The sequence below is a fragment of the Monodelphis domestica genome, chromosome 3, assembly GCF_027887165.1.
Source record: "Monodelphis domestica isolate mMonDom1 chromosome 3, mMonDom1.pri, whole genome shotgun sequence".
NCBI lineage: Eukaryota > Metazoa > Chordata > Mammalia > Didelphimorphia > Didelphidae > Monodelphis > Monodelphis domestica.
Window position 1 is genome coordinate 35,286,785 of NC_077229.1, and position 21,499 is coordinate 35,308,283.

Genomic DNA, 21,499 nt, shown 5'->3' on the forward strand with positions numbered 1-21,499 from the left:
CTTCTTAGAAGGCTCCTTGGCCAAGGCCTCTGAACTTCCCTTGGCTTACCCTCTTCTCCTTCTTCTTAATTGCTTCCTTCTATTGTAATTAAACCACCATAAAAATCCCAAACTGACTTGAGTATTTTTTTGGGATTGAAATTTAAATCCCTGGCGACCACTAGTATAATATATTCAGTCAAGAACTCTAATTTTACCCTTAACACCATCATCACCATCATCATCACCACCATAACCATCACCATCACCATCATCATCACCATCATTATCATCATTACTTTGAAAACTTTATACAATGCTATATAAATAAATCTAATTGTGATTTCATCAGAGGGGAATGATGCAGGGGGACTCCCAGCATGGAAACTCCCTCTACATGTTATAGATTTTAATCTTAGAGATTTGCCTCAGGCATTGAGGAATTAAGTAATTTAGGATCCTTGGGTCACAAAGTGAAAGCTAGAAGGAATGTCAGAGATTATTTGATCCAATCCCCTCATTTGGCGAATGAAGAAAGTCAGGCCCAGGCCAATGAAGTAACAATTAAGGTTTCATGGCAGTCATAGAAAAGAACTCAGATCTTTCTAGTACTGAGGCCAGCCTTCTAGCCAACATGGTGGCTGGCTTCCTCCTCTGTTATTTCTATGATTTTTTCATCCTTCTCATCTTCTTAAAATGAGAATTATTATTCATTGTTATACTTGTAATAATTTGTTCTCATCTCATAGGGGAAGAGGAGCGATTGGATGAAATGACCTCAAAATTCTCTTCTGGTTCTTAATCTATGATTCTATAACTTTGGAAAAGTCAATTTACCTTCAATGAGCCTCAGTTTCCTTATCTGTAAGAGAGGGGTCAGGACAGATGAGATGACCTGTAAAGTTCCTCCTAACTCCAAATCTATGATTCTAGGACTTTAATCACTCTTCTGAGGGCCTCCTCTGAAAGATAGAAGAGTAGAATGGGATTAAATACCTCAGGTCTAGGGGCAGCTGGATGGTTCAGTAGATTGAGAGCCAAGTCGAGAGACCAGGAGGCCCTGGGTTCAAATGTGTCCTCAGACACTTCCTAGCTGTATGACCCTGGACAAGTCCACTGCCTAGCCCTTCCCACTCTTCTGCCTTGGACCAATCTACAGTGTTGATTCTAAGACAGAAGGTAAGAATTTAAAACAACAATGCCTAAGGTCCCTTCCTCCTCTAAAGCCTTGTATGAGTAACACATCGATGTGAACCGGGAATAGCTAAAGTACTCTGGACATTTCTAAGCTCGCCTCCACGTTGCCTGGCCCTGCCGCCCCATCCGCCTAGCCCACAGCTCTCTTTCCGGCTTCTGAAGGAATTTCTAGCAAGCTGCAGGGTGGAGAGTGCTTAGGGAAACTGAGGCTGCCCTCCGGGATGGAGCCGGAGGAGCCCGCAGCAGTGGGTGAGGCAGCAGCAGCGGCGGCCCCGCCGCGGGCGGGCACCGACTGTCTCCCGGGGTCTCCTGAAGAGGGGCGCCCAGAGGAGCAGCCCCCGCTGTCAGCACACCCGCTAATTACAGCCCGCTCTGCCTCTGCTGCCTGGAAAAGTCCTTGGAGGGAGAGCCGTTTCATTTAAAGAAAGCTGTTGGTAATAAGCAGAATTGGGTTTTAATGGGGTTCGTACTGATAGAACAGAAATCAAATTAGAACCTAATTGGCATGCACAAGACAGCCAGAGCCACCGACGTGTCGACCTGGCAGCCGCTGACTCGTGCTGGGAGCCTCAGCAGCCCCAGCTCTGCAGCCTGCCTCCATTAAGGCTCCATCCATAATGTATGAGGCCCGCGAACCCAAGGGATTTCCCGCGGGGAGGGGGAGCAGCCTCCAAACGGCCCTTCAGAAGCTGATGGGCTCTCCGTCCGGGAGGGGCCTGCCCTGGGGAGCACTCGGGGGAAGTGAGGGGCTCCCCTTGGCCGGGGGACGGAGGGAGAAGGCGGGCAGCGAGCGGGAAGGACCGACTCCAAGCCAAGGGTGGCTCCCCCGTCTCAGGGCACTCAGTGGCTGCCCAGCTGCTGTTCAGGAACGGCAGCAAAGGAACAAGGAAATTTTCCTCGAAATAAGCATCTTGACAGAACCCCAGCTCTTGCTTGTTATGAAGGGGTGAACAGCCGGGTAACCACAGTGGGGCCTGGCCTGCTTTGGCACAGAGAATGCTGGAAGCCAGAGAGGCCTGGAAAAGAACAATATCCAGCATCTAGAGGGGGTTTAAGGAAAGAATAATGAGGGAAGGGAGGAAGGAAGGAAGGAAGGAAGGAAGGAAGGAAGGAAGGAAGGAAGGAAGGAAGGAAGGAAGGAAGGAAGGAAGGAAGGAAGGAAGGAAGGAAGGAAGGAAGGAAGGAAGGAAGGAAGGAAGGAAGGAAGGAAGGAAGGAAGGAAGGAAGGAGGGAGGGAGGGAGGAAAGAGGGAGGGAGGGAGGAAAGAGGGAAGGAAGGAGGGAAGGAAAGAAGGAAGGAAGGAAGGAAGGAAGGAAGGAAGGAAGGAAGGAAGGAAGGAAGGAAGGAAGGAAGGAAGGAAGGAAGGAAGGAAGGAAGGAAGGAAGGAAGGAAGGAGGGAGGGAGGGAGGGAGGGAGGGAGGAAAGAGGGAGGGAGGGAGGAAGGAGGGAAAGAGGGAAGGAAGGAGAAGGAAGGAAGGAAGGAAGGAAGGAAGGAAGGAAGGAAGGAAGGAAGGAAGGAAGGAAGGAAGGAAGGAAGGAAGGAAGGAAGGAAGGAGGGAGGAAGGGAGGGAGGGAGGAAAAAGGGAGGGAGGGAGGGAGGGAGGAAAGAGGGAGGGAGGGAGGAAGGAGGGAAAGAGGGAAGGAAGGAGGGAAGGAAGGAAGGAACGAAGGAAGGAAGGAAGGAAGGAAGGAAGGAAGGAAGGAAGGAAGGAAGGAAGGAAGGAAGGAAGGAAGGAAGGAAGGAAGGAAGGAAGGAAGGAAGGAAGGAAGGAAGGAAGGAAGGAAGGAAGGAAGGGAGGGAGGGAGGGAGGGAGGGAGGGAGGAGAGAAGGGAGGGGGGAAGGGAGAGAGGGGGGAAGAAAGGAAGGGAGGAAGGGAAGGAGGAAAGCAGAAACATTTCTTCAACATATGCTAACCATTGAGGATACACATTGAAAAGTGAGATATCCCCAGCCTTCAGAGTGGCTTCCCTCTAATTGGAGCAATTTGCCTTTGCAACATCATCTCATCATCTCAACCTTGGGGAATAGGGATTATTATTACCCCCATTTTACAGAAGAAGAAACAAGGTTCAGAAAAGGGGACTGGGTTCCCCACAGTCACAGAGCTAGTAAGAGTCAGAGACAGGATATGAACTAAGCTCTTCCTGCCTGCCAATTCAGGACCCTGCCAATACACACCAGGCTGCCTAAATTCCAAGCCTCTAATTTGGGATTGGTGCTCTAAATGGCTGGTTAGTTCATAATAACTCACAAATTTTTTTCTTCTTTTTAAAAATTAAAAAAATATATATCTCTTGAGAATAATATATCTTTTTTTTTAATAATATATCTCCAGAGAAAGAACTGTTGGAGTCATCTTTCCCATCAGTTTATCTTTGATTTTATTTTGGGATTCTGGTTATAGATGACTTTGCCCTTACAACAATGACCAAACTGGAAGTGGGTTTTGCATGACAACAAAAAAAATTTTTAATTTAAAAAAAGCAAAAAATGAAAAACATATATTGTTTTTCCCCCCAATGACAAAACTATTTTAAATATTCTTTTTTAAATTTTTTGAAGGAACAGCTGGGTGACTCAGTGGATTGAGAGTCAGACCTAGAGATGGGAGGTCCTGGGTTCAAATCTGGCCTTAGACACTTCCTAGCTTTGTGACCTTGGGCAAGTCACAACCCCCATTGATTATAAGACAGAAGGTAAAGGTTTAAAAAAAATTGAGTTTCAAATTCCCTCCCTTCTTCCCTCCCCTCCTTACCCTTTGAGATGGTACCCAATATGATATAAAATAATTCACATTTTTAAGGAGATTGGACTAGTTCAGGATCTTTTGACTTGTTTCTGCATCAAAAAACCCTTGAGTTGGGGCAGCTAGGGGCTCAGTGGATTGAGAGCCAGACCTAGAGACAGGAGGTCCCAGGTTCAAATTTGACCTTAGCTGTATAAACCTGTATAATCCTGGGCAAGTCACTTAACCCTGATTGCCCAGGCCTTACCACTCTTCTGCCTTAGAACCAATATATAATATTGCTTCTAAGATGGAAGGTCAGGGTATTCAAATAAATAAATCATTTTTAAAACAATAAAAACCTTGGAGCAGCCTTATGAAGCCTATGGCCCCTTTCCCAATATCATTTTTTTTTACCATTTTTAATACAAAAGAAAAAATCCACAGGAATACAAAGAAAACCAATTAGTCTAAAATACAATCATCACAATATTTTAAAAGCTCATTCGTGGATCTCTTTCTTTGACATTTGAACCTTTCCCTCTATGAACCAACCATCCAGTTTGGGACTCGGAGCCCAGAAGATTGAGAAGCGTTGGGGGGCTCTGGGGGTGGCCAAAGTTATTTAGTGACTATTGTTGCTAGCATGCCCAGATGCTATATTCTACAACCAAGACCATTAGGATGGGGAGAGAACACCAGAGATGTGTGAAATATGGCGGAGAATGAAATTGGCAAAGCATTCTCTAACAACAGTTATGAAGTTTCAGGGGTTGGGGAGAAGGCTGGCCAACCTTCCACCTCCCTGGACTTCTCCTGCCTTAATTCCCCCATTCTACCTGGCTTACAAAAGCAGACCAGGGCAGCTTGCAGCTAGGCAAGCTCTTCACCAGATATTCCTTTCATCATTCATTTCACCTTCCTCAATTGCTAGCCATGTGGCTTTGGAGGAAGGAAGAAGGGAATAAGGATTTATTAGGGACTTACTGCGATCCAGGTACCATGCTAAGGGCTGGCAATTCAGTTGCAGGCAAAAAGATCCAGTACCTGTTGTCACCTTTATAGCTGAGTGGTCTCGTCTTTCTTCCTTTCAGGTGAAAGAGAATTGGAGTTGGCGATTCCTTTAGGAACTTCTAGAGGATGGAAGATTGAGCCAACGTGCAAAAACTGGAGTCTATGCCAGAGTTTGGCGGCCGTGGGACCCAGTACACCTGGGAAGACCTTGAGTACCAACCTGTTTGATTGAACTCAGAAGTAGATAGATGGAGGCAGCTAGGAAGCTCAGTGGATTGAAAGTCAGGTGGGAGATCCTGGGTTCAAATCTGGCCTCAGACACTTCCTAGCTGTGTGACCCTGGGAAAGTCACTTAACCCCTATTGCCTAGCTCTGATTACTCTTCTGCCTTGGAATCAATATGAACTATTGATTCTAAGACAGAGGGTGAGGGTTCAAAAAAAACAACAACAACAAAAAGCTATTGGATGCAAAATGGTAACTAATTAACCTCCAATATTTTTTACCAATTTGCAATAACAGAAGTTTGTATTTGATCCTAGAGGCCATAGGGAGCCCCTGGAATTTATTGAATGTGATGGTGACATGTTTGGAGCTGCCTTAGAAAAATCACTTGGTGGCAGTAATCAATGATAATGAAGATATCTTAATTAATCATTGATATAGAGGACAATAGAGGTTCTAAGTGGGAGTTTGAGCTGATAGTATTAGAAAGATGTCCCAATATGGAATCCCCTGAAATCTTATTTTTAAAACCCTCACCTTCCATCTTAAAATCAATACTATGTATTAGTTCCAAGGCAGAAGAGTGGTAAGGGCTAGGCAATGTTGGTTAAGTGACTTGCCCAGGGTCACACAGCTAGGATGTGTCAGAGGGAGGCCATATTTGAACCCAGGACCTCCCATATCTAGGCCTGGTTCTCAATCCACTGAACCACCCAGCTACCCCTGATACCCTGAAATCTTTTTTTAATTGAAAATTTTTAATTAATTAATTAATTTAGAATATTTTACTGTGGTTACAAGATTCATGTTCTTTCCCTCCCCTCTCTCCACCCCCCTCCTGTAGCTGACATGAAATTCCACTGGGTTTTACATGTGTCATTGATCAAGACCTATTTCCATATTATTGATAATTGCATTAGGGTGCTGATCCCCTGAAATCTAAAGGGGGACACGTAGCTAGCTGGGGTTCAAAATTCCCGTGAAAATAGGAATTAAGTCAAGAAAATGCAGACTCTGTTTCATGGCATCAATGCTGGCTGTCCAGAAGTCTTAGAGCAGTTTTGCTAATTTGATTTGGCTTTATAAGGCTCCAATAGCCAGAAGTGCACTAATACTTTTGACCCATCCTCTCTAGATTGAGAAGAGCATTGCCAGGATGGGAGCCGGAGCTGGTAAAGCACGGAGGCTGGCTTATTGTTTTCCAAACATGCAGAACAATATTCTGGTTTTTGTTTGTTTTGCTTTCTAGAATTCCAAACCCAGAGCTGTAAAGATTTCCTTCTTGTCCTACTTGAGAGCTGGTGGATTTAGGAGGCTCGTGCAGGAGCAGAGAAAAGATCTCCCCTACTGCTTTCATTGAAAGGACAACTTGTGTTCTCCAGGCTATAAGAACAAGCAGAGCCAGAATGGGCTCATGGGACTTCCCAAGCATCTCAGCATCACTGGGAAGCCCACCAAGGACGCCTTCGGTTTGGACCCATCGTCCCAGATGGACGAATGGATTCTCAAATCATGTGATGGCCAAGCCTTTTACCATCTTGATTGCCCTTTGGGTTGTCTTCAGCTCATTCCTAAAAATTTCCTTCCTTCAAACCTCAGTTTCCTCAACTGGAAAGAAAGGTTCATTCTACTTATCCTACGTTTCTTTCCACCATTATGTCCTCCCCTGCCCCAACCTCTTTTAAAAACAAATTATATATATATATATATGTGTGTGTGTGTGTGTGTGTGTGTGTGTCAAGGAAGTTCATCGCCTCCCCCTCCTGTGTAGCTTGACCTGTCCATCAAACATTCCTGACATAACACAGTTGCACCAGGTTTGCATCCCTGTAAGGGCTGTATGTCAATAACAGTCAAGGTTTGGGGCTTGAGAGGAGGGAGAAGCGAGAAGAGAAGGAAGATGGAAGAAGTGGGGAACAGAGCAAGCAAGTGAAGAGAAGGAGGAAGGGTTACTTAGAGGAATGATCGTCTACCCTTTCTAATAAACTTTATAAAATATATATCTGGGTAGAAATATTATTTCAATTCTTACTATATATATATATATATATATATAATTTATTTTAATACCCTTACCCTTGTCTTAGAATCGATCCTGAGTGTCAGTTCCAAGGCAGAAGAGCAGTAAGGGCTAGGCAGTGGGGGTTAGGAGACTTGCTCAGGGTCACACAGCCAGGAAGGGTCTTAGCCATGTAGCTGTCCCATCCCCAGCCTCTTTTAAGGATTCTTTGAGGGGATGATGCTTGGAGAGCTCTTTGCATCATGAAATACAGTACATGCTATCAATACTAGACAAGGACAAACAAAAGAAAACCAGAGGGACTTTCCAACCAACTCCCCCTTCCCACCATCAGGCACCATCTACAACAAAAGGACTAATTAATTAAGTGCTCACCAAAGAAGGCCCCCAGAGTCCAGCCCAGGAGTCCATGGGAAGGCATGGCTGACTCCCTGTGCTCCCTGGAGGCTAACCCTACTGGTCCAAACTCCCTAACAAACTGGTGCTGGGGAAAACACTTTGGAAACTGTTAAAAAAGAAAAAAAAAAGAATGCTTCAGGGATGGGAGCTGTTGTTGTTCTTATCAGAGAAGCCTTCTTTTTGCACTTTGCTGAAACACTGGCACATAGTAGAGTCCTGGAGTCATCTGATTCTTTGCCTCAGACACACAGTCACAGAGCAAGAGGGGGACCTCAGAGACCATTGAGTCCAGGTTTGAGATGCAGCTTGGGGGCCGGATAAATGGCTAGACTTGAAGTCAAGAAGACTCGAGTTTCAATTCTGCCCCCAGACACTTCCAGTTGTGGACAAGTCACTTCACCCTTCTGGGTCTCAGGTTCCTTATGTATAAAATATGGTGGTTACACTTGATGACTGGTGTGGTCTCTTTCAACTTGAAATGTATGATCCTATGGTTCAGGTTGTTGTTCCTCTCCTCTCCTCTCCTCTCCTCTCCTCTCCTCTCCTCTCCTCTCCTCTCCTCTCCTCTCCTCTCCTCTCCTCTCCTCTCCTCTCCTCTTCTCTCCTCTCCTCTTCTCCTCTTCTCTTTTTTCTCTTCTCTTTTCCCTTCTCTTTCTCTTCTCTTCTCTTCTCTTCTCTTCTCTTCTCTTCTCTTCTCTTCTCTTCTCTTCTCTTCTCTTCTCTTCTTCTCTTCTCTCATTTCTTTTCTCTTTTCTTTTCTTCACCCTTACCTTCCAATTTGGAATAGACTGTGTATTGGTTCCAAGGCAGAAGAGCCATAAGGGCTAAGCAATGGGGGTGAAGTGACTTGCCTGGGGTCACATGGCTAATAAGTGTCCAAACCAGGTTTGAAACCCAGGTCCCCCCCTTGCTAAATCTAGCCTCTAAGACTGAAAGGCAAAGGCTAGGCAAAAGGAATTAAGTGACTTGCCCAAGGTCACATAGCTAGACAATGTCTGAGACCTGATTAGAACCCAGGACCTCCCATCTCTAGGCTCCCAATCCACTGAAATACCCAGCTGCCCCCTCCCCATTTGTGGTTTTCTTGACAAAGAATATTGGAATGATTTCCCATTTCCTTCTCTAAGCTAATTTTACAGATAAGGAAACTGAGACTTAAGTGACTTGCCTAGGGTAACATAGCTAGTATGTGTGAGGCTAGATTTGAACTCATGAGGTTGAATTTTTCTGATTCCAAGCACAGTGCTCTATCCCACTGTGCCACCTAGCTGCCCCTGTGATCCATTGGTGACTATAGCATATCCCTCTATAATTCAACACACACACACAGAGCAAAATTAAGCACCTACTATGTGCAGATACCTGGAAAAGATGCAAAGCTTAGATCAAATACAGTGTGTGCCCTCACAGAATTGATAGTAAAGTAGAGGGATAACACACCCCATCTTAATTCTGATGTATAATGTCACCAGTTTGGTGCTTTAGAAGAAGGCATTATATGAATTCTAAGGGGAAAGGTTGTTACTACCATGGGCATGAAAGAATGAAAAAGGATGAGGTTCTTATTGAAGGGCCAGGCACTATGCTAAGTGAGACTGATATGAGGAAAGGCTTCCTGGACAAAAGCCACAATTGAGTTAGACTTTAAAGGGAGGATCTCAACAGATAGAGAAGGAGGGACAGAGAGAGAGAGAGAGAGAGACAGAGACAGAGACAGAGACAGAGAGACAGAGACAGAGTGAGAGAGAGAGAGAGAGAGACGGAGGGAGAGAGATGGAGGGAGAGAGAGGGGGGAAGGAGGGAGGGCAGGAGGGGGAGAGAGAGAAGGGGGAGAGAGAGAAAGAGAGACAGAGAGAGAGACAGGGAGAGAAAGAGAGAGAGGGAGGGAGAGACGGAGAGAGACAGAGAGAGAAAGAGAGAGAGACAGAGAAAGAGAGAGAGAGACAGAAAGAGACAGAGACAGAGACAGAGAGAGAGAAGAGGTCCTATTATAGTGAACATTGTGAGCTAAGACACAAAGATGGAAGCAGAGCATACCCAAGAACTGTGCCTGGGGCAACTGGAAAAGTTCCTTCACTTGAGTGGAGGTAGGGAGAATGATGCTATCCCATAGTAGGAAAATAGAGACCCCAGGACCTTGACTCAAGACCACTGTTAAAGGAGACTCCTTTGAGGGATTCTTGGTTAGGATGAGATGGTGGAAGTCACCAAGGAACTACAAGTACATTCTGTGCTCTTTAAATTCAATGTCTGGGACAGAGCCCTGGTCAACTTGCTCTAGTTAGGGTTGTAAGTGGGAAAACACAGTATCCATTGTGGCTTTGGAGGGGGGAAAGCAGGTGGCTGGAGCAGTGCTGGACCTGGAGTCAGGAAGACTCATCTTCATGGGTTCAAATCCAGCCTTAGACACTAGCTGTATGACCCGGGACAAGTCGCTTAAACCTGTTTGCCTCAGTTTCCTTATCTGTCAAATGAGCTGGATAAGGAAATGGTGAACCACTCCAGTATCTTTGTCAAGAAAACCTCAAAGAGGGGGAAGCTTGGTAACTCAGTGGATTGAGAGCCAGGCCTATAGACGGGAGGTCATGGATTCAAATCTGAATTCAGACACTTCCCAGCTGTGTGACCGTGGGCAAGTCACTTAACCCCCATTGCCTACCCCTTACCACTTTTCTGCCTTGGAGTTAATATTAATTCTAAGAGAGGAGGTAAGGGTTCTAAAAAAGTAAAAAGTGGTCTTGAGAAGGGCTGCTTTAGTCAACTCGAGTTCAAATCCCAGCTCCAGCCCTTAATATATCCACGTGACCTTGGATATTCTTTCCTTCTCTGAACCTTGCGTTCCTCCTCTATAAAAGGAGGGGTTGGATTGACTGGCTTGTGAGACCCATTCCAGTTACATAGAACTGATGATATTCAGGGTCCCATGTAGCTCTTTTTTTTTTTAATTTTTAAACATTATTTTATTTGGTCGTTTCCATACATTATTCACTGGAAACAAAGATCATTTTCTTTTCCTTCTCCCCCCGCACCACCCTTCCCTCTCCCATAGCCGACGCACGATGCCACTGGTTATCACATGTGTTCTTGACTCGAACCCACGTAGCTCTTAATCTTGTAACTAGGTACACAGGAAATCTTCAGGCGGTCAGTTTCATAATTCAGCGCCATGTCTCTTTGCCCTTGGACAAACCAAGGGTACCATTTGCTTAGAAGGACACAGTTGAGTGGCAAATATATGCCAGAAATGAATGACTTAAATGTGTCACCAGTCACTTGCCCCATTATTTCAGAGACTCAAGAGGTCACTTGGGCCTGCAATTAGTTGGTTAACTAGCCTGTGCTAGGCTCTTAATAGATAATAAAATGGAGGAATAGCAATTGTAGTAGCATTAGCCATAATTGCAAGGGCAAATATTTGCCCATATGGAGTAGGATGGAGGGTCTGGAGCCCCTTGCAGTTTCCTCGGGAAGCCAGGAGGTGCTGGAAAGTAATTGAAATCAATCTTCCAAGTTAAACACCCCATTGGGATGAATAAGAGTTTCCCCCTATCTTGTTGCTATCCTCAATGCAAACTCAACATCTTGTTTTGCATGACGGTGGTTTCCTACAAGGCGGCCTGGGGACTTTATTAAAATAAAGTCCAAATAACTTGGATTCTTTAGGATCAGCAAAATGACCTTCCATGAGCAGAAGCGAGATGGAGGAGGGGTGTTCTGGGGTCTGACAGCCACACTCTCACAAGTGCATTTTCAGAGCCTGCGTGAAATCTTTCATTTGCTACAGATATTTTGGACATTGGGCCCATCCGTTATAATTTGATCCTGATAAATCACATAATCTCGGAATGAACCTCAAAGATCATCGGATCAGAGATTTAATACAAAGAGGAGCCTTAGAGGCCCTCTGGGTCTGACCCCTTTATCTTATCCATGAAGAAACTGCTCCCCAGAGGGTTCTTGGGATTCTGGGTCTGAAGTCAAGCAGATCTGAGTTCAAATTTAGTCTCCTATTTATTGCCTTAGTAATCCAGACCTGACACTCTAGCTACTGTACCACTAACTGCCCATAATCTACCTACCCTGCTTTTTCCACTGCATTCCAAGACTGAGGAAGAGGACTATGTAGGACTTCTTATAGCTGTTTAGATATTAGAACAGTTTGAGAGACAGGAAGATGTATGCTCAAGGTCTATCCCTCCCAGAGGGGAGTTATGTGACCAGTCTGTTAACCTCCCTGTGTCCAGAGTTCAAAGGCTTCCTGTAGCCTGGCATCACTGAACATACTTGAGATTTTGTTGCTAGGATAGCCTTTATTGAAGGGTACACTGAGAGAGAAAACAGCAATGTCTAGATGATCTTTGGGCTCTCGAGTTAGGGCTGAACAGAAGAGCACTGTCGCTCTCTAGTTTTCAACATCATCATCACCTTTATTACTACCACCATCTTCATCACCATCATCTTCATAATCATCATTTTCATTATAGCTGTCAACACCAACATCACCTTCATCACCACCACCATCATCATCATTTTCATTATAATCAACATCATCACCTTCATCACCACCACCACCATCATCATCATCATAATCATCATTGTTTTCATTATAATCAACATCATCACCTTCACCACCAACACCATCATCATTTTCATCATCATCACCTTCATCACCACCACCACCATCACCATCATCATCATCATCATTTTTCATTATAATCAACATCATCACCTCCATCACTACCACCACCACCATCATCATCATCATTGTTTTATTATAATCAACATCATCACCTTCATCACCACCACCACCATCATCATTTTCATTATAATCAACATCATCACCTTCATCACCACCACCACCACCATCATCATCATCGTAATCATCATTGTTTTCATTATAATCAACATCATCACCTTCATCACCACCACCACCACCATCATCATCATCATTTCACCTTCATCACCACCACCATTATCATCATTTTTATTATAATCAACATCATCACCTTCATTACCACCATCATCATCACCATTTTCATCACCACCACCATCATCATCATTTTTATTAAAATCAACATCATCACTTCCATCACCACCATCACCATTTTCATCATCATCACCTTCATCATCATCAGATTATCATCATCATCACCACCACCACTACACTGACCACCACCATCATTCATTACAATCTCTAATCCTCATTAAATGTTGTTGTTCATCCTTCATTTCAAAGAGATTCAATGACCTCTTTAAGTCCTCATTAAATAACAAGGACATAAAGCTGAAAATATAGATGTGTATCTCTGTGTGTATATATATATATATAAATATAAGTATTTTCATATGTGTGTCTGTATATATGTGTGTGTTTAATTATGTGTGTGTGTATACACATATATATGCTGTTTCTTGCTTGTGGCATATTTAGCTTCCATGGCTCATCACTATAACATTTTTCCTTTTAAAAAATGGCTTGGGGGTTTTGAACAGTCTTTTGTTCAGCCACATGGGGACATGTTTAATGAATCCTTGTGCATATTCATTAAACACTGTTCGTATTTTCTGGTAGGAGAGGCAGCGCTGCCCATCTGCAGGATCTCAGAACTGTGGAGGTTATATTTTCCTCCAATCTGTATGGGTCCCCTTGGTTGTCCAGGAAAATTGCCCTATTTCAGGAACCTCTAAAGGACTTTCAGGAAGTGCCACCAAGCCTTTGTTGGGAGAATTAGGATGAGCTGATGCTCCCATTCCAGATTACATTGGTCCATGGACACTTCTGGTTGAGAGTATCAATAAGATTTCTAGAAAAATTAAAGGATTATATGCTCTAAAAATCCTGTTATATAAAAAAACCTGGGAAGGATCTCAGGTGTGTAAAGTAATAGATTTAGAGATGGAAGGAACATTGGGAGGTCTAACCCCCCTCATTTTATTTCATTTATTTTTTTTTTAACTCTTACCTTCCATCTTACAATCAATGCTGTGTTCCAAGGCAGAAGAGTGGTAAGGGCTAGGCAATGGGGGTTAAGTGACTTGCCCAGGGTCACACAGATAGGAAGTGGCTGAAGCCAGATTTGAGACCAGATCCTGACTTTCAATCCACTGAACCTCCGAGTTGCCCCCAACCTTCTGTCCCCCATTTTATAGAGAAGGAAAATGAGAGATTTGCTTAAGGGCACAAAGCTAGCAAATGGCAGAACAAACCAGGTCATCCAACAGTAAATAAATTGCTCTTTCCATTGATCCACACTGCCTGTCATGTAGTTCAATAAGCTTAGTTACTCTTTAAAATGACAAATTGCACTTTCAAGTGTACTATATTGTCTGTCCAATTGCTCCATTTTACAGAGGATGACATTGAAGCTCAAGGAAGTGAAGTCATTTGTCCAAGGTGACAGAATCAACAAATGCCCAATGCAGAATACAAACCCAAGTCTTCTCATTCCATGTATAGCCTTTATTCCATTGCTTAATTTAATCTGTAGCATGGATAAATTATGAATGGTCTATTCACCCAACAAGTGAATTCTTTCCTTTGAGAAAGTCATGACAAAGAGATTTTTAAAAGAAGGGAGGAAGGAAGGAAGAAAGGAAGGGAGGAAGGAAGGAAGGAAAGAAGGAAGGAAGGAAGGAAGGAAGGAAGGAAGGAAGGAAGGAAGGAAGGAAGGAAGGAAGGAAGGAAGGAAGGAAGGAAGGAAGGAAGGAAGGAAGGAAGGAAGGTAGGAAGGAAGGAAGGAAGGAAGGAAGGAAGGAAGGAAGGAAGGGAGGGAGAAAGGAAGGAAGGAAGGGAGGGAGGGAGGGAGGGAGGAATGGAGGAAGGGAGGGAGAGAGGGAGGGAGGGAGGGAGGAAGGAAGGAAGGAAGGAAGGAAGGAAGGAAGGAAGGAAGGAAGGAAGGAAGGAAGGAAGGAAGGAAGGAAGGAAGGAAGGAAGGAAGGAAGGAAGGAAGGAAGGAAGGAAGGAAGGAAGGAAGGAAGGAAGGAAGGAAGGAAGGAAGGAAGGAAGGATTTGTTAAATGTCTACTGTGTTCCAGGCACTGTGCTAAATGTTTTATAAATATTATTCCATTTGATTTTCACAATAATCCAGCATACAGAGTTTCAATGACTTTCCCAGGGTCACCTAATTAGTATCTGAGGCTAGATTAGAACTGAGGTGTCCCTGTCTCCAAGCCCAGCCCTCTTTCTGCTGTGCCCCTAGTTGCCTTTAACAGCTGCCTTTAAATAGAAAACTCCTCCAGAGTAATTAAAATTGGACTCCACTTAGAACATTTTAACTTATAATCCACTTTTCAGGAGCACATGGGTACACACACTTCACAAAATGTAGCAGCCTGTTATATAAATGTGCAGGCAGGCCTTAGAGTTGAGTCTTAAAGGAATCTCATTCCTTTGTAAAATGAAGAATCCTTTTTCCAAGGTGAGTAATTGTCCCTGCCAATTATTACCTATGTGACCTTGGACAGGGTACTTAGCTTTCCTGGACCTCAGTTACTCCATCTATAAAATGGGAGGCTTGGACTAGATGACCTCTGATACCCTTTCCAGTTCTACATCCAGAGTTCTGTGATTCTTTTGGCCCCTCTGGGGTCCTTCCTTCCTTCCTTCCTTCCTTCCTTCCTTCCTTCCTTCCTTCCTTCCTTCCTTCCTTCCTTCCTTCCTTCCTTCCTTCCTTCCTTCCTTCCTTCCTTCCTTCCTTCCTTCTTCCTTCTTCCTTCTCTTCCATCCTTTTATTCTTTTTTTCTTCCTCTTTCCCTCTCTGTCTCTGTGTGTGTCTCTCTTTGTCTCTGTGTCTGTCTGTATCCATCTCCCTCTCAATCTTTCTTTCCCTGACAAACTTTCAAATATTTTCAATCAACCAAAAGAGCCTATACTAAGCACTTACTGTTTGTGAGGCACCGCATTGGGTTCTGGGTTTACAAGGGTACAACCAGTAGAGATGCAATGATTGCCTCTGGGTCCAGGGGAAGGCTAAACATGTCCAGTTCATTCAATGGAGCCTCTCTCAAGAGGCAAAACCTCCTCATCTTCCTGCCTCTCTGGGTACTGCTCTCTGGACAGGCATCAACCAAGTTTTCACTGGGGCCATTGATTAACTAATTAATTCAGGGCATCCAGCAAGTATTTCCTGAGCATTGCCTTCAAGTAGGAACTGTATGAACTGTGAGGGGCCATTGGATGAAGGGGATTCTTCTCTGTGGATGTGTAAGGACCTCCGGCTGCCTTCTGTCTCTGACATGCTGTGGTTCCATGGGGCTGGCTTACCTTCAATGCTTTCACAGAGATGCCAAAAGACCCAAATTCCAAGCACTTCCTTCCCAAGAATTTGAGGAGATTTTGACATTATATAAACCATTAATGTCTGATACAAAAATGTTTGGACCAAAATGAATGACAGGAACCCTGAGCTATTTAGGAAATACAAGGAAGAGGCATCCAGGTGACTCAGTAGATAGAGATCCTAGTCTGGGGCCAGGAGGTCCTGGGTTCAAATGTGGCCTCCGACACTTCTAGCTGTGTGACCCTGGGCAAATCTCAATTGCCTAGCCCTTACTGCTCATCTGCCTTGAAACTGATACACTTAGTATTGATTCTTTTTTTTATAGGCAATGGGGGTTAAGTGACTTGCCCAGGGTCACACAGCTGGGAAGTGTCTGAGGCCAAATTTGAATCTAGGAACCTCCCATCTCTAGGACTGGCTCTTAATCCTTAGTATTGATTCTAAGAAAGGAAAGGGTTTAAAAAATGTGTGTGTGTATATGTGTGTGTGTGTGAGTGTGTGACATATGGGGAAACCTGATCTGCATTCTTTCCCCTTCCTCCCCATCCCTCTCAGAAAAGTATATCTTCCTAATGGTTCAGATGATTCTAAAATTATGTGGAATGGAATCTGTGGGCAGTTTTGGGGGGAAAAGTGAGATGTGAGCTATACTTTGAAGGATGGTTAGAATCAGAGAGTCAGATTTTTCGAGCTGGGAAAGGACCTCAGAGGATATTTAAGTTCATCCCCTTTCCCATTTTACAGAAATAGAAACTAAGACCTAGAGAGAGGAAATGACTTACCTAAAATCATACAGGTGGTGAGTGGAAAAGGACCTGAATTCAGGATCTCTGAGTCCAAAACCATTATTCTTTCCATTGTGCCTTGCTGCCTAGGATTTGACTGTATAACCTCACCAGTGGGAGGAAATCTCATGAGGAAAGATGGAGAATCTAGAATTCATATGGCATGCCTTGGCAAGGGATAAATGAATGAAAGAACAAATTAATTTATGGATGGATGAGTGAAATATTTATTAGGTCTTTACTATGGCAGGTTCCAGGCAGGTGGAGCAGTGGCTAAGTACTGGGCTTGGTATCAGAAAGACTCCTCTCCCTGAGTTCAAATCCAGTCTCAGACACTTACAAGCTATGTGACCCTGGGCAAGTACCTCACCCTGTTTACCTCAGTTCTTCCTCTGCCAAATGAGCTGGAGAAGGAAATGGCAAACCACTCCAGGATCTTTGCCAAGAAAATCCCAAAAGGGGTCACAGGGTGTGAGACATGACTGAACAACAACAACAGGGGTAACGAAGAGATAGATTTAGTCAGAATAAAGAGTTTTTGATGGAGACAGGTAGGAAATCACTAAGATTTTCATCTGGAAACAACCTTAGACATTGTCTAGTCCAGGGGGCAGCTGGGTAGCTCAGTGGATTGAGAAGTCACTTAATTCCCATTGCCTAGTCCTTGCCAGTCTTGTGCCTTAGAATCCATACTAAGCATCAATTCTAAGATAGAAGGTAAAGGTTTTTTTAAATATGGTGAGGTAGGTGGCTGAGGGGATAGAGAGCCAGGTCCAGAGATGGAAGGTCTTGTGTTAAAATCTGGCCTCAGACATTGCCTAGCTGTGTGACCTTGAGCAAGTCACTTGACACCCATTGCCTAGCCCTTACCACTCTTCTGCCTTGGAACCAATACACATTATTGATTCCAAGACAGAAGGTAAGGGTTTAAAAAAAAGAAAAAGAAATTGTCTAGTCCAATCCTCTTTTATGGATGGGGAAACTGAGGCTCTGGGTGACTTGTCCAAAGTAGTAAATAGCTGAGCAGAGATTTGACCCCCAGTCCTCTGACTCATTCCCACTCCCTGATCAAGCAGCCAGATTATAGAGAAGTCTGAGTATGGACTAATGGAATCCTCCCACGTGTGAGGGCAATGGGAAACCATTGGAACAGAGCAAAGAACCAACAGACAAAGGATTAAGACTGCAAGTGATGGTAGCAAGAGAAAATGGAAAGAGGAATCTGGATTCAGATTTCTACTCTATCGTTTACTCATCGTGTGATCCTGAGCCAGTCATTTACCCTTTGAGCCATCATTCTCCCAGTTGTGAAATGAACAATTGGACCCAATTCTCTCAAGTCTCCAGTGTTCTAAAATCTCTTTCGTGTTCGGAGTGTTTCTTCAACCTTCTGCTCTGAAGTCTCTTCCATCGTTGACATTGTCTGTTACATTCCCAGCTCTGATATTCTAGATTGTAAGGTTTCTCCCTGCTCTGACATTCCAGGTTCTAAAGGTTCCCTTGGCTCAGCTGCTTCACGTTCTAAGGTCCTAGGACCAGCTCTGCTCTGCCTTTCCCCGTTGTGATATTCTTTGATTCTCTGAAAGCCTATTCTAAGCTTCCATTGAAAGAGGGTAAACAGTGGTCGATGGGAGGGTGGAGAATCCCCTGGGGTGCATTCCCAGGACTTCTTGCTTTCCAAACCAGCCAGATAATTTAACTGAGAACAAATGATTCAGTCGGGATTCCCAGAGTAAATAATTTCCATCTCCAGCCCTGGCTATAGTTGAGTGCTTTGAACACTGATGAAGCTGAGACATCATCCCTAGGAGCCAAGAAGTGGAGTGCAAACGATTCCACAGAGTCGCTGCTCAGGACCAGATGTTGCCTCCTGGAAAGAGAGAAATGGACAACTTCCTCTTTTCCTTGCTCCCACCAAAGGCAGCTCCTCTCCTTCCAACCCCCCAAAGACACCAGTACTCACCCACCCCATTCTCCCCGCCCAAGTGAGATATGTTAACAGGAGCCGGAACAAACAACGGGGAGAGATTCCTAAAGGTGCTTCGTTTAACAGTGACTAATGGGAGACACAGACTGGATAAGCATTTCCATGCAAAGTGGCAACTGGGAAGATATGGGAGAATCCCACTCACTGCGTTTCCACGGCGCACTTGACCCTGGCTGTTTTGACTGAGTTCATCTGCGAGCATCCCTCAGTAGAGTGACATGGCGCCATTTTGAAGTGGGCCACTGCTAACAATCTGGTGGGTTCAGTCTGGCAGCCTTTACAGGGAGAAGCAGAAGGCTTCCAATATGGCAGCTCCTGGGCAAAAGGGTTTGGACCCAACTTCTTGGGGCAGCTGAGTGGTTCAGTGGATAGAGAGTCAGGCCTGGAGAAGGGAGGTCTGATGTTGAAATCTGGCCTCAGACATTTCCTAGCTGTCTGGACCCTGGGCAAGTCACTTAATCCCAATTCTTTGGCCTTTGAACCAATCCTTAGTGTTAATTCTATGGCAGAAGGTAGAGCTAAGAAAAATAGTACTGGGCTTACAGGAACCTAGTTTGCAAGACTGTTGGATACTGAGGAGGGACAGTAGGATGGTTAGGAAGCCAGGGAAGGGAAGAGGACACAAAGAGGATCTGGCCCAGGGCCATGAATGAACAAATGGAAGAAAAAATGAATGAAAAAGCAGAAAGTTATTGAGTGCTTCTGAGCACTATACTAAGGGCTGGGGATAAAAATACAAAAGCAAAAACAGTTCCTGCTCTCAGAGAGCTTCCATTTGAATTGGGAGAGACAACACTTATGAGGAAATGGCGGCCAAGTAAGGGTGTTTTGATTAGCAAAGTTCTAGGGATAGTGAGGAAAATATTGATACACACTTTTCAATAGCAATTACGGGTATTGATTTGATTGGTTCCCCAACCAGAGAGAGAAGTGGAGTGGTGGAAGATACAGCAAGAACATTGGAATAGCTAGGTGGTTCAGTGGATAGAGATCCAGTCATGGTGGCAGAAGGTTCTGAGTTCAAATCTGGCCTCAGACACTTCCCAGCTATGTGACCCTGGGCAAATCACTTGGCCCCCATTGCCTAGCCCTTATATCTTAATTTTATCTTTTTCATTGATTTCCAATCAATAAATTTACAAAAGTGTTCTTAAGCTGATTTATAAAGCCTGATGTTTCAATGAGTGCTTAAAGAAGAAACCAATTAAGGCAGTGAAGGCTGCTCAGCAGAGAGATAAGAGGTCCTAGGTTCAAATCTGGCCTCAACACGTCCTAGCTGTGTGACCCTGGGCAAGTCACTTAACCCCCATTGCCTGGCCCTTCCCACTCTTCTGCCTTGGAACTAATACTTAGAGTCAATTCTAAGACAGAAGGTTTAAGAAAAACAACCAAACATCTGTCGTAAATCAATTCCCCCAAAGACTGCCACACTTTCCCAGCAGAGCACAAAGAATCTAGGGGAGAGTGGGTTCAGGCTTAGATACTGCACATGGCAAAGTTCCTGAAAGTCCTTTTGCTAGAGTCCTCAAGATGTTCCCCTTAGATATATGATGTCGCTTTTCTGCTGGGCTCTTCAGAGAGCCTAGAACCTGCTTTCCTTGTCTAGTCTAATCTGCCCATGGCTCCCAGTGGAGACAATGCTGTGAGTTGTTCCAGGTAGGCTACCAGGGCAATCAAAGGGGAGTGCTATAAAGCTTAAAATTAATATCCAATACTCCAAGTATTATATTTAATAATATTTATTAACTATTTAACTTGAAGCAAAGGGAAAGTAAAGCTAGGAAAAACCAAGAGAACTTCCCCCTGCCTCCACGTGGATCCAGTGAGAGTGTGGGCAACCAGAACCACTAAAAACTCCAACCACGTCCATGTACATGAAAGGGAAAAGGGAATTGTGGGAAACATAGTCCAAGGCATACATTCTAATTAATATAGTCCCAAACCCAACAGACCCATTTAAGTTCACAAAATCTTCCTCTGACCAATGAGAGAGGAAGGAGACTAAGGCCAAATCGCTCTTCTCCTCCTCTCTCCATCATCTTCAAGGAGTTCCTTCTCCCAGTTTGAGCTTAAATTTCTCTCCCAGCTTTCTACTCTAGGAATATCTCTTGATTCCAATTGCCTCCGTGACCCTCGGTCAATCCAAATGGATTTCCTGTTGTACCTGGGAGACTCCCAGGCATATTCCCACCTAATGAACAATGGAAGGATGTTCTCCGCTACCAAGTATGTCATGACCTAGTGGGGTAGGGTGATTTAGACCTAACCTTTGGAGGAGCGCAGCCATCTCAGAAGAGAAATGCCAGCATTTTTCAAAGGATGTTGGGAAGAAGAAGGAAGCGAAGACTGGGGTTGATGGCGGAAGCTTCCTTGTCATAGTGAAGGAGTCTTTGTTTTATCTCATCGGAGCAGATAATTGAGTTAGCAGCCATGTCCAGTGTGGCCTCCATAGCAAAGACTCGATGTGCCTATCCATGACAGCAGTGATGGCTGATTTCTGATCTCGCTCTCTCACAATGAGCACGAAGGGAGCGGCATGCATGACGGAGACTCCAGGACAAAAACCCTTTTGTTTTCATCTGTGGCAAGCCTTCCCCCATCCTTTCTTTCCTCCTGTCTCCCTTTATAATGAGGTAGCATGAGCAGAGTGGAAGCGAAGGATTAGTGACCTGAGGAAGCTTTGACTTGGCCACGGGGAAGCATGGGGATTTGGGATGATAAATTGGCTCTGATGGATTTGGCATTCCTTATCTTTTGATGTTTTCTTGATATCCCAGTGTCTTCGACTTGAAGTAAACTGTTTCTGTCTCACTACGGTGTTATAGAATCAGGAGAAAAACTCCTTGGTCATCCTAGGCGGTTGGATTCAGAGTGGGAGTGGGAACG

General features: G+C 44.4%; 1 long non-coding RNA gene across 1 annotated transcript in view; it reads right to left on the reverse strand.

Annotated features, from left to right (window-relative positions):
* The window catches only part of LOC130458209 (uncharacterized), a 29,838-nt gene extending 28,158 nt beyond the window's left edge, over positions 1-1,680 (reverse strand). The window contains exon 1 of the long non-coding RNA XR_008917301.1: positions 817-1,680. This is a non-coding gene — a long non-coding RNA (uncharacterized LOC130458209). The remainder of the gene's footprint in view (positions 1-816) is intronic.
* Between the last annotated feature and the right edge of the window lie 19,819 nt (positions 1,681-21,499).